This window comes from Echiichthys vipera, assembly GCF_963691815.1.
Source record: "Echiichthys vipera genome assembly, chromosome: 21".
Taxonomy (NCBI): Eukaryota; Metazoa; Chordata; class Actinopteri; order Perciformes; family Trachinidae; genus Echiichthys; species Echiichthys vipera.
The window spans coordinates 4,114,744-4,127,639 of NC_139846.1; the positions used below are offsets into that span (position 1 = coordinate 4,114,744).

The following is a 12,896-nucleotide window of genomic DNA, read 5'->3' on the forward strand; positions in this document are numbered from 1 at the left end:
GTTCTTGGAAAAGTCCAGTTCGTTGTCCAGGTATACTCCAAGATATTTGTAATCCTGGACAACATCCACAGTCACGCCGTTGATGGAGATGGGTGTGGGGGCAGATTTACTCCTGCGGAAATTGTGAAAGAAATTCTCTGGAGTCCTCAGTGTTTCTCAAATCATATCTTTACTAAATACTGCTGCAGACAGGAGAGAGGCCCTACCAACACCGGGTGTCCTACCATCTCTGCCTGTCTCCAAATTTCTTCAGCAGATATACAAGTCAGATCAAAGCCTCTTACAAACACAATGACATTAGAATTAACAAAAACACACTACCCCATGTTTATGGCCCCCGTGGAAGTTATCAGTATTTACGACCCCCCTTTTGTCACCATTTGCAATCCCCATGTGACTCCTATCCACAATCCCCCAGCACTCATTCTCAGCTTGACTGTTATGCTAATCAAGGATTTACAATCATAGATAGATAAGGTTTTGGTTATTTCTCACATTCCGCCCTTTTGACACAAAGTGTCAAATAATTTTTTGGAAATAACACAATATCATCAACTAACTCTTTCTTTGACTACACACTACAAACATTAGTAGAGGTTCACTCTTAACTCTCCGAATATGACAAGTAAAAATAAAAACAACGAAAAACATTATAACAAACACAATTCTATTCACAATGTTTCTTCATCTGAGCCACTATATAGGTTTCTTTGCTTTATTTTGCCTCATTCGATGCCATGGATGCCATTTTCTCTTCTCTCTTCCATGTCCTTCTGGTTTCATTTCTTTAGCACCATCATCTGCAATGGCGTTGCCCTGTGAAAACTGAGTTGTTATAGTCAGCGTGAACTCTTTTAACTGTAAACAGGTAAAAGTGTTAGAGACAAAAGGTTAAGAACAAAAGGTTTTCCTGTAGGAGTAAGAATGCCACAGTTTTTCTCAGAGTGTGAAAGTTAGGGACAATATTAAAGCATATTGTGACTCTGACACTGTATCATCTGTTGCCCCTAGAAAGAAAAGTACAGATTAATACAAATAACTCTTCGCTTTAGCAGACGAGTTATTTGGCAGTTTAGTTCAAAGGCAAACACAGAAAGAGCAGTTAGATGGATTCCTCGCAGAACCATCTATGAAGAAAAACAGAATTATCGTTAGACACTATGTATCAAACAATGCTTCCCATGGTTTTGATCCACTGTTAAACATTTCCATTCAAGAATGGTTCTCCATCTTCAGCTGTAGGATCAAAAGCTCAAAAATTAAGACAGTACAGCGCTTCAGGCTGACATTAAACATTAGTGTGACAATGAGTATCATGCAGAACTTGCACACTTCGAAAATACAATAGGGTCAGATGTTAGTGTTTGTTAATCGACATAAAACTATTGACATACAATTATCATGCAAATATTAAAAAGAAACAATCAGAGCTCGATCAGTTAGGTCATTTTAAGTCAGTAGAGGCTGTTTGCCTCAGCAGTCACAGTCTAAAAAGTCAGTCATTGGCCAAGTTTCTTTATACAGGGGGAGATCTCCACAGAAACATAATAATAATTCATAAGTGGCAATAGAATTTAATATATTTATTTATTATTTATTTCAAAAACCCATCCAGTTTTTATGGATGCAGTCAGGACCCACTTATTATCATTATTAATATTATCCTTATTATTATTGTTATATCTAATGCTTCAATTTGCAAAAACAAGACGTATGTTTCTGAAAACTTCACCATCACTATGGCAGTTTTTTAAAACAGGTTTTCCCAGAAAACTGTACCGTTAAATTCCAAAAATTAAAATACCATTGAGAGTGAAAGCAAAAAAACCAGAATAATGAGTCAGGATTTACAGTGATGCATCAATATTGCATTTTCTAAAATCAATCACCAGAAACTCAAACCTGTGACATCTATGATGCCTATTCAGGTAAAATGGGAGGTATATTTGAGATATTCCACAATGGCATGTTTCTTTGATAAGAAATAATCAGTGTTGCTTTCAACAACTTGATTTTTTTCTTATGTGAGATAAAAAATATTTTGTCTGAGCATAGTAATAAAAACCTTAACTTTCTGTGTCTTATGATCAACTCTCACTGCAAAACCCTAATTTTCCCTATTGACACCAATACTTATTCTTAATAAATGTTCCTATATGTATATGCAAGTGTGTGTATGTGTTGAACATTAACATCCTGTTCATTCTAAGTTCAACTAACGGTGTCATCTAGTGTGGATGTTTTATCTTTAATTTCTAATTTGTGATTTTCAAATGCTCTGACCTTCCTCCGCTGTCTGTATGGCCTGTTCATTGGGGAACCATGAAAAAACACGCAACCAGGACTTCTCTGGATCTTCAGCATTGAGCCATTGTCCCAGTCTCCTTCTTTCTCTCCTTCTGATGTTGTCTCGATGAGGCCATCTTTGTCCAGGATTCTGTGCCTCATTCTGCTTGTATAGTGAACCAAATGGCCAGCCGAATGTTGCCCCATCGGAGTTCACACCTCTCTCGCTCCCCCTCCTTGCAATCTTTTAGTTCCTCTGGCTGCGACGTCCTGAACACAAGCTCTTCAGTGTTCAATTCAACTGAATATCTGGTGCCGTGGACATCCGTTTCCTTTTCTCCAGGCCAGTAGTCGAAAAGAAGTTGCTGTTTGGAGAGAGAACTTTCTGGAGAAGCAAAGTTATCTTCTCTTTGTTTCAGTCTGTTTTCCTCCGTCACTGGTTTTGTGACAACTGACACATCAGATGCAGGTTCAGTCTCCCCTCCCCCTCATTGTCAGAGTCCTTCTGGGAATATGCATATGGGCTTGATGGAGGACTGCATGGCCTGGAGACAGCATGAGGAGGCCCTGTCTTTTATCCCTAATCTCTGCTCCTCATCATCATTCACTTCTCTTTCTGTCACACATACTTATTTCTTTAATTTCTTGTCTTTCTATAACTGAGTTTGCTTTTCCTCCTATCTTTCCCTACTCACTGTCCCTTTCTCTCTCATCACTTTACCCTCTTCACTATATATGTACCTAAATATGTGCCTAATAAAAGACGAAAAAACAAACAAAAAAAAACTCTTAGTCTAGTAATGCCAAAATGGAAGCTCTCAACCACATTAACCCATTTATCTGCTATAAATTTAGCAGGATCTGTAAAAAATTCCCATTTTGTTTCCCATTTTTCTGTTAACCCACTGGGATGTGCTTTTACTTTCAATGGGCTTATTGTTCACTCAGACAGATTTCACACATGCTGATCTTTCCATACGAACATGGTTAGATCTTATCACACATACACTAACTTTGGATAATCTTTCAGCCAGGTGGTTTATACGACACATTCGTTCAGAGCAACGCACCTTTTAATATCCAAACCGGATATTTAGACACTGAAATGAGCCTGTGAATGTTCTCATTCGTCCAGGTCATCGTTATCCTCAAAGCAATTTCAGTCATAAACAACAGGACGCATCTGACCAGGCTGGGACCAGCCTGGTCAGATGCGTACATGAACTGATGAAGCCTCTTGGATGAGAGGTGAAACGTCTTCCTAGACAAACAACCAGTCCAGTTGTTTTTGACTGAAATTGCTTTGAGGACACTGAAATGAGTTACCCCAAAGTTTATTTTTCTTACAACATTCATACGCCCATTTTATTGTAGTTGGGAATCCCTACACTCATGCAAATTATATTTGCATTTCAAAAATTTCTACTCCTTTAATAATTGATTCAGAAATCATTCATTTTTCTCCCTAAATGCTTGTGTATTTTCCAAAACACTTCTCTCATTTGTTAGGTTGCACCAACCTCACACAACACATTATACTCATTTATGTCTATTCATGACATCACTTATATAGCTTTAAGTGCATATATATATTTTTATTAAACTAGTCTACAAAATAAAATTACACAGAAAATATGAAGACGGAGCTAGGTGTAGTGGTTAGCACTGTCGCCTCACAGCAAGAAGGTCACAGGTTCTCATCCCGACCTCGGCCTTTCTGTGCGGAGTTTGCATGTTCTCCCCGTGTCTGCGTGGGTTTTCTCCGGGTTCTCCGGTTTTCTCCCACAGTCCAAAGACATGCATGTGTTAGGTTAATTGATGAGTCTAAAATTGCCCGTAGGTGTGAATGGTTGTCTGTCTCTGTACGTCTCTATGTGCCCTGTGATAGACTGGCGTCCTGTCAAGGGTGTACCCCGCCTCACGCCCGATGTCAGCTGGGATCGGCTCCAGCACCCCCGCAACCCCGACCCCGGGATAAGCGGTTGAAGATGAATGAATGAATGAAAAATATGAAGACGGTCCAATCTCCAAACGGGACTCATTGGACCTCGATATTCAACCCTACAGGATTTATAGAATATCAGACAGCAGACCACATTGTCTCGAACTGTCACCTAGGATACCTCGCCTTCTCAGAGCCTCAAAATCACACAGAAAATGAAACTAGTCTTCAAAACCACAAAGGACATGAAGACGGTCCGACCTCTACAAATAGACTCGTCGGACCTTATATTCAAACTCACAGGAATTACAGAATATCTTGACAGCAGACCACACACAGGTTCTCGAACTGTCGCCTAGGTTTACACACACCTTCTTTTGAGCTTCAAAAACCCCACCAGTAAATTAAGCTTGTCTTCAAAATTACACACGAGATATGATCTAAAATACACTGTACTCACGTTTAAAATGGATGGAGCGTCTGCTGTCCAGCACCCGTTCCTGACATCAGGCGGAATCCTGTCCTCCTTTGGTGGAGCGGAATTTTTCCTTACCGGTTTAACCTTCAGTCAGGACTCAGGCCTGATCAGCAGAGCGTCCATCCCATCCTCGTCGCCAAAATGTGAAAGAAATTCTCTGGAGTCCTCAGTGTTTCTCAAATCATATCTTTACTAAATACTGCTGCAGACAGGAGAGCGGTCCTACCAACACCGGGTGTCCTACCATCTCTGCCTGTCCCCAAATTTCTTCAGCAGATATACAAGTCAGATCAAAGCATCTTACAAACACAATGACATTAGAATTAACAAAAACACACTACCCCATGTTTATGGCCCCCGTGGAAGTTATCAGTATTTACGACCCCCCTTTTGTCACCTATCCACAATCCCCCAGCGCTCATTCTCAGCTTGACCGTTATGCTAATCAAGGATTTACAATCATAGATAAATAAGGTAGGTCAAATCTTTGGTTATTTCTCACAAAATCCACCACTAGCTCCTTAGTCTTGGTGGCGTTTAGAATCAGGTGATTAGCTGCACACCAGTCGACAAAGGAGTCCACAACGCCCCTGTACTCCTCCTCCTTCTCCTCACTGACACAGCCAACAATTGCAGAATAGTCAGCAAACTTCTGCAGGTGGCAGGACTCAGAGAGGAACTGAAAGTCTGAGGTGTACAGGGTGACTTGGTTCATAACTCCATCGCCATCAAATGGGAAAAATAAAAGGAAGGTTTTCAGTAAATGTTACAACAAACCAACCAGTTGTCTCTGCTTTGAAAAGAATACATGTCAGGATACCATATAGAGCTGGATTACCGACTGAGTAACAAACTGCTCTTGTTTTTGTGGCTCTTTTTCAAAGCCTATTTTTATATTATATTTAGCTCCCATGTGGCATTTTCCTAAAAAAAAAATCCAATGACCGATACGGACTGCCGATTTTCCTGAGCTGATATTTGGAGCCGATACTACTTTTGCTCCCTCAATTTACTTCATAAGAATAACTCAATGATGATAACAAATGTTACAAGTCTCAATTTAAAAAAAGGAATGTTTATTGAAGCGGTCTCCAGCAACACAGAGCTGCGTGTGAACACCTGTCTGTATATAATGCTCAGGAAAAAGGCGAACGCAGCAGCCCACATCAGCTGACACCTAAAAAACGCAAATGTCAGTCGATAATATCGGCCGGCTGATGTATCGGTCTATCGCTAATACAAATTAGGGCGGTCACCAATTAAATACATCTGTATTCAACTAACAAACACACGATTTTCTTGACTTAACAAGTTGATTTAATCGGGATATCTGTAAAACTAAGTTTCTGACATAGCTTTTTATTTTATTTTTTATTTATTCTTTGTTCAAATGGTCAGCAATTGACTTGATACTGAACATGAGTTTATTTAGATATTTATTTTATTCTTTATTTTTTTCAGTGTTTATCTAGAATTGGTTGATACATTAAAATATATACATCATTTCTGAGTATCTTTGCAAAGTCCTATTAGTGCAAAATAGGTGCAAAATAAACATGGAACAGGTCTATTTTAATCCCAGCTCAAAAATGGTACTATATTGGGCACCATATGAGAATTTAAAAAAATAATTAAAAAAATGATTTAAGAAATCCTATATCGGTCAGGCCCTAGAGAGTCATATAGCATGGAAAAAACATAAAATATGATTAACTGACTAAACAAATCTTAGGCCAAAAGACCAAAAGGACTAAAAGGGGGGCAGCACTAATACACAATCCGGTCGTGTAAATAACTTATTTGATTCTACGCAAGAATTTAGTCATAGTGCAGTGTAACGGTATCTTATCTTAAAATATTTATTGCATTATTGCATTATACTATTGTTATTATCTTAAAGGGGTGTATTGGTTCAGTGTAATATAGGAGCAGCTGACATAGCACAATATATTAAATGCAAAAAAAATAATTGAATTTAAACGAAACGTAATAATTTAAATGTATATAAGTTTACGGCTGCAGTCTTGCAGACTGCTTAAATGGGATTTTCTTGCTTTATCCGTTTTTAAGATACTGGGTGACATGTTTGTGCCAACAATAAACGTTAATATGAAGCAACTACCTTTTTGAATATCACAATTTTGGGTTTGACCAAAAACGCCTCTTCCTTTTTCTCGTTAATTCACCCGTCCTGTCACCATGACACAGTGTTTCTGTGGGTTCTCTAAAAAGGTGTTAACATGCCACTGACAGTCCGTTATCAACCTGCTTTAAGATATAAAACAGGCTCATGCTGTAGCAATAAGGATTAATCAGGGGTTAAATATTGATATCAGCAACTGACAGATGTCTACTTTGATCCTAGCCACAGACAAACAGACTGGAACGACATGCAGTTTTTGATTGCATTTCATAATATCTTATCTTTTAAAAAATGAATTCTAATTAACCTGAAAGAGCCTCATCATTCTTTGATCTTTACAGTTGAAAACATAGGGCCCATAACATGTAATTTAATCTAATTTATATTGGAAAAAAGTCATTATTGTCATTGCATTAGCCCTGTTGCCAAACTGTTAGATCAGTGTTTAATTTTACATACACAGGAACATAAAAATAAATTTACTGGAGGTGATGAAACCAAACTTTATGTCCCGCAGCCAGCCTACAGTTACCATATACAGTACAGACCAAAAGTTTGGACACACCTTCTCATTCAAAGAGTTTTCTTTATTTGCATGACGATGAAAATTATAGATTCAGACTGAAGGCATCAAAACTATGAATTAACACATGTGGAAATATGTACTTAACAAAAAAGTGTGAAACAACTGAAAATATGTCTTATATTCTAGTTCCTTCAAAGAAGCCACCTTTTGCTCTGATTACTGCTTTGCACACACTCTGCATTCTCTTGATGAGCTTCATGAGGTCGTCACCTGAAATGGTTTTCACTCCGCAGGTGTGCCCTGTCAGCTTCAATAAGTGGGATTTCCTGCCTTATAAATGGGGTTGGGACCATCAGTTGTGTTGTGCAGAAGTCAGGTGGATACACAGCTCATAGTCCCACTGAATAGACTGTTAGAATTTGTATTATGGCATATAAATATTAATGATAAAACAAATGAATAGAAAAGATAAAACTGAAAAAGTTTTGGAAGAAAAAATAAATAAAGTTACCTTTACTATTTTGATATTTAATTCTGCTTTCACGCACATTCACTTACAGCTGCATCTAAAAGCTATTTACAATACCAGCCAATTATTATATTCTTGATCAATCAATGAATCCTTTGGTTTGTAGAGTAACAACAGTGTGACATCTTAAAATGTCTAAGAGATATGCGGTTAACAATCACACAAGAAAACAGAAAATATTTGTATATTTTTCAGAATAACCCGGTTATGTGCTTGTGCATGTACGGACAGATGTTGGATTAACAGTATGGATATATGAACCTGCAATAATTGTTGTTTTTTTGGGCCATTTGGGGGCAGCACAAACAAGAGGCCAACACAACACTGACACTATACTTGTTTCCTGTCTGCAGAGCACGTGTTTGGGACAAGACTTGTTTTACCATTGAGATTTTAAATCTTAATGAGAATATTCCTGGTCAAATAAAGGTGAAATCAAGAAATAGAACAACTCAAGTTAAACAAAATAGGAAGCCATCACTGTTCTCTAGTGTGAAATGAATTATTGTAAAGACTGAGACACTCCAGGGCAAGGAAGGGGAGATCCAAAGCTTTATTAATTCATATAATGGCACCATTGATAAGACACATGCTTGTCAGGACAAGTACAGACAAATGCCTTCAGAGCGGATGTGGTGCTGAGGTCCAGACGGCTAAGAATAGCCCTCACTGAGTGATCACACAGTTATTCACAGATTCCGTGTTTCCATTTTTACTGCACAAACTCAGCACAGAAATCCCCATTCATGCAGCGACAGTACTGCACTGAAACATGTGGAACATCAAGACTCAGCCACAGTTCAAAAAAATTTTAAAAAAGGCAAAACTAACATTACTATTTTGGACAACTTTTCAAAAACAATGCCCCCAAAATAGTTTTTAATAGTTGGCAAAGTAGCTCGTTTGCTGCATGTTTTTTTTCTATTCCAGATCGTCTTCATCCAGGACTTCAAATCTCTTTCTCAGTTTGTTCGAGAATATTGGAGGACACTTTAATTCCCCCTGTGGTGGAGAGAGAGAGCGAGATTGGGAATAAGGAAAGGAAATCCATTACATCCTTGTCTTCAAACATGTAAACATGTATCTGAGCATTATTCAACAAATGTGCAAGTGAGCCTTACTTTTCTTTTTTTTATCACATTATTTTTTTGGCAGTTTTTAAACCCTTTTATTCTTTAGGGCAGACAGGGAATGGGGTGAGAGCGAGAGAGGGGGAGACATGCATTTGCTAATTTACAAGAATGTAATTGATATAAATCATAGGTTGAATAGAGATTGCATTGAATTGGTAGACATCCAAATAATTCCCATAATGCATAGAGAGTATCTTAGTCAGTGCTCAGTAGGTCGACTGCACCTGCAAAATGTCATTAAATAGAGCTTTTCTCTCAAGGAAGTTCTTATTTTCTCTAAATTTGGGACCAAGTTATATTATTTCTCAGAAATAATTATTCAGAAATTACAGCTTTACACTGCCTGGTTGCAGTCACGTAAGCAAAAGCATTTTAGGAAAGTCACAATAAGCTTGATTGGACAAATCCTAAAAACTCATCGCAGACAATTTCCATTCTTCAACCCTTCAAACTGTAGCACATCCCGTTAGTTCTAAATTCTCACCGTTTTCAGAAGAGTTTTGAGCCACGGGGGAGGAGGGTTTGCTTTGACACAAAACCTTTTACCAGAGTTGTTTATAATCCTAGAAACAGGGAAATAAAACAGTTAGACAGTTGGATTCCTGTCTGCCAACACCTCTAGTTTAATATTCCTCTTGTGGTTATTTTAAATTCATTTTGAGGAGAGGATACAGCCCAGTTTTCCCCCTTTTGTTGTTAGACAAACACTTCTCATTTGACAGATTCTTCTGTGCAAACTAATAAGACTTGAATGAAGCTCAAATATCCAGTAATACAGTGTAGTTTGTGCTGAAATAGCTGATTTCAAAAGTGCATCTACTCAAGTCCTGTACTTTCATATACTTTGATGAAGTACTTTACATGAGACATTTCCATTTTCTACTACTTCTACTTCACACACTTGATAATTTGAGTTACTTTGCAGATTCAGATTCATAATAAATCTTGTATATTAGGATAAAACTTTATTGATCTTAGGGGGGATATTGAAGCAGCTTATGTAAAGTCGTTAAAATTAGCTCCACCTTAATCAGCTGTAACACTAAAGTGATGAACACGTTAATGCATCAATAATCATAATCTAATACACATTATTCTGATGCACCATTCTACATACATTCACAAATGTTTGGTTCTTTAAGTAGATTTTGATGCCAATACGTTTTATACTTTTACTTGTAGCAGAGTATTTTATAACAAAATGACAAAAGAAAGAAAGCAAGAACAAGGTTATGGTATAAAGCAGAACCACTGACCCTGGAGCAGTGGGCGAGTACATATATATTGTATTATAGATATTTGTGATGGAAAAAATTACACATAAACTGCGATTAGAAGAGACACAATTTCAGGAAAAATGGTCAGATTATAGAACGCGGCAAGAGGACACCACCATCACCACTGGACAATGAGGTCACTGAGAATGATTGCTATGAGAAGTATGTAAACCCTGACCGTGTAATTGTTGCGTGACAATTTCAATCAAAAATAAGGAAAAAACCAACAAACAGTGTTTTGTCTATCCATCGGAGATCTGCCCAAATCTGCCAATTGATGCGTTTACGCGAGAGTATGACGACGTGAAGCGATTTCTGGACTTTTATGCCACTGAGATGGACCAAACACCAATCATCTGAACACAAAGTATCTCTGTAAGTACAATATCTTAGTACTTCTTCCTCCTCTTCTTTTGATTTCAATGAGAATAACATTACAGGATGAATACTACAGTGAAGAAAGTCGAGGTTGTCACTCAAGCTGCAATGATTAATCGATTAGTTATTAAAGGAATCACCAACTATTTCCATAGTTGATATGTGAATATTCTCCGGTTTCTTTCCCCCTCCATCACAATGATATCTTATCTTTGAGCTGTGGAAACACATGTTATAGACCAAACAACTAATAGATTGATAGAGAGGGTATTACATGATGTCAGTTGCACCCCTAGTTGTCACTGAGCGGTGTTCCGGTATCCCGAGGTGCGTCTCAAGCAGTTTGATGTTTGATGACGTTAGAGAGCGATGTATTTCAAATATAAATATGTTTCAAGACATTTTCAGACCTTGCTGTACTTACACAAAGGCATGGTGCCTGCAGCTGGGCCGTGATGTCTGTTCATAGCACTGGCAGATGTTTTTAATACACATTGGAGCTTTGACTTTATCACAGCAATGGAAGTTTATTTGTGAATCAACTGTAAAAAGAGAGGAGGTATAATAATACTTTTTTACTCATCAAATGAATAAACATGACACACAGTTACAGGTGCTAAGACAATACAATTGCTCCAAGACCTTTTTTTGTTTTCCCTTTTATATTGGCTCAGCAGTGAAGTTGCAGACGCCTGCCCACCCTGTGCTCATACTGAGATAACATCTTCCTCCTGCTCTTTGCACTCTACGATTTGCTCACAGCTCCCCATAACTGCCCACAAGGTCTCATCCAATCCGGTCATCACCAATGCCATTAAAATCTGGATCCAGTTCAGGAAACAGTACGGCTTGCAAAGGGCTTCGATCCTTGCCCCAATTTTAAATAACCATGCGTTTCTCCCTTCCTGCACAGACCATAGATTCCGCATATGGTCAGATAAGGGCCTCAAAATGCTTGTATGACGAAGGGGTTTTTGCATCCTTTGCATCTATGTTGGACAAATACAGCCTGCCTAATAGCCACCTTCTAATGAGACATTTTATCCAAAAGCAATTCCCACATTTTCCGAACCGACCCCCTGAAGCTGAGATGGACCAATTCCTGTCTCTCCACGTACAACACAAACGACTGATATCTGTCATTTATAATAAGATTACTCTTCTGAGCCCAGTCCCCACTCTCTCAACTAAACATGCATGGGAAAAGGATTTGGGGGTAGACATTACTGAGGTTTTATCTTCTTATGAGGTTCATCTTTAAAAGCTTTTACAAATACCTGTAGAATATCGACCTTATTTTAGTAGGTTATTATTGATTAATTGTTCCAAATTTCGACATTATTACAATAAACTGTATCAATATAATATCAAAACTTCACTTTACAATGTGATTAAAACAAAGTAATGGTAAAATGATCCCATCTGCAGCTGTGCTCAAAGTTAATTGATCCTGGACTAAGTCATTTTTAAAAGCAAAGAGAGAGACTTTTAAATAACTGAAACAGCTGACAGCTAAAAGCAGAATGAATGTGTAAATTCAAGACCTGAAGATATTTGTCAGGGCTTTAAAGCATTCTGACTGTTGTGTTAAAGAGATGGTTTGATGGATTTGAATCGTTTAAAAATAGAGGTTACAATCAGGGTTTTTAATGACATATAAACTTGACAAACTCTACTGATAAATGCTATTAGATAATAGGCAGGTCGCTCACTGTATTGGTTGGAAGAAAACCTTTTATGTTGCACTCAATAGTTTTAATATATTTTAGATATTGAGCCACACACTTATTGCATTAATCACTGGCATTAAAGCAGTCTTCAATTGGTTAATACATTTTGAATCTATATTTTAAACATTATAAATAAAGAGCCATACCTTCGGCTGAAAAGAAGAGCATCACAGCGGCTGTGGTGAGCAGACAAATCCTGACAGAGAGACACATCTTCATACTCATACGCCGCCAAAACGGACTCTGCAGTTCAGTTTCGAACAAAGTCACAGTGAGAGAACTCAGAGAGGTGTGATCTTATATTCTGCAGCTTCACACTAAAAGAGGAACCATTGTGTTCATGCGCAATGTTTTCTGGAGAGACTCACACACTCAGGAGCTTGTGTAGTTTGTTGATCATGTCCATATATGTTCAGGTTTGTATCTCGTAACAGGGTGCGTCCTCTTCTGCAACGACTTCTCCAGCAGAATAAT

The 12,896-nt window shown here is 38.0% G+C and overlaps 1 long non-coding RNA gene across 1 annotated transcript; it reads right to left on the reverse strand.

Moving 5' to 3' along the window:
• Positions 1–8,444: 8,444 nt before the first annotated feature.
• On the reverse strand, positions 8,445–12,688 carry LOC310963713. The gene is made up of 4 exons (XR_014593703.1): positions 12,569–12,688; positions 11,117–11,234; positions 9,522–9,600; positions 8,445–8,906 (listed from the first exon to the last, which is right to left on the reverse strand). It is a non-coding gene; the product is annotated as an uncharacterized lncRNA (long non-coding RNA).
• Positions 12,689–12,896: the final 208 nt, after the last annotated feature.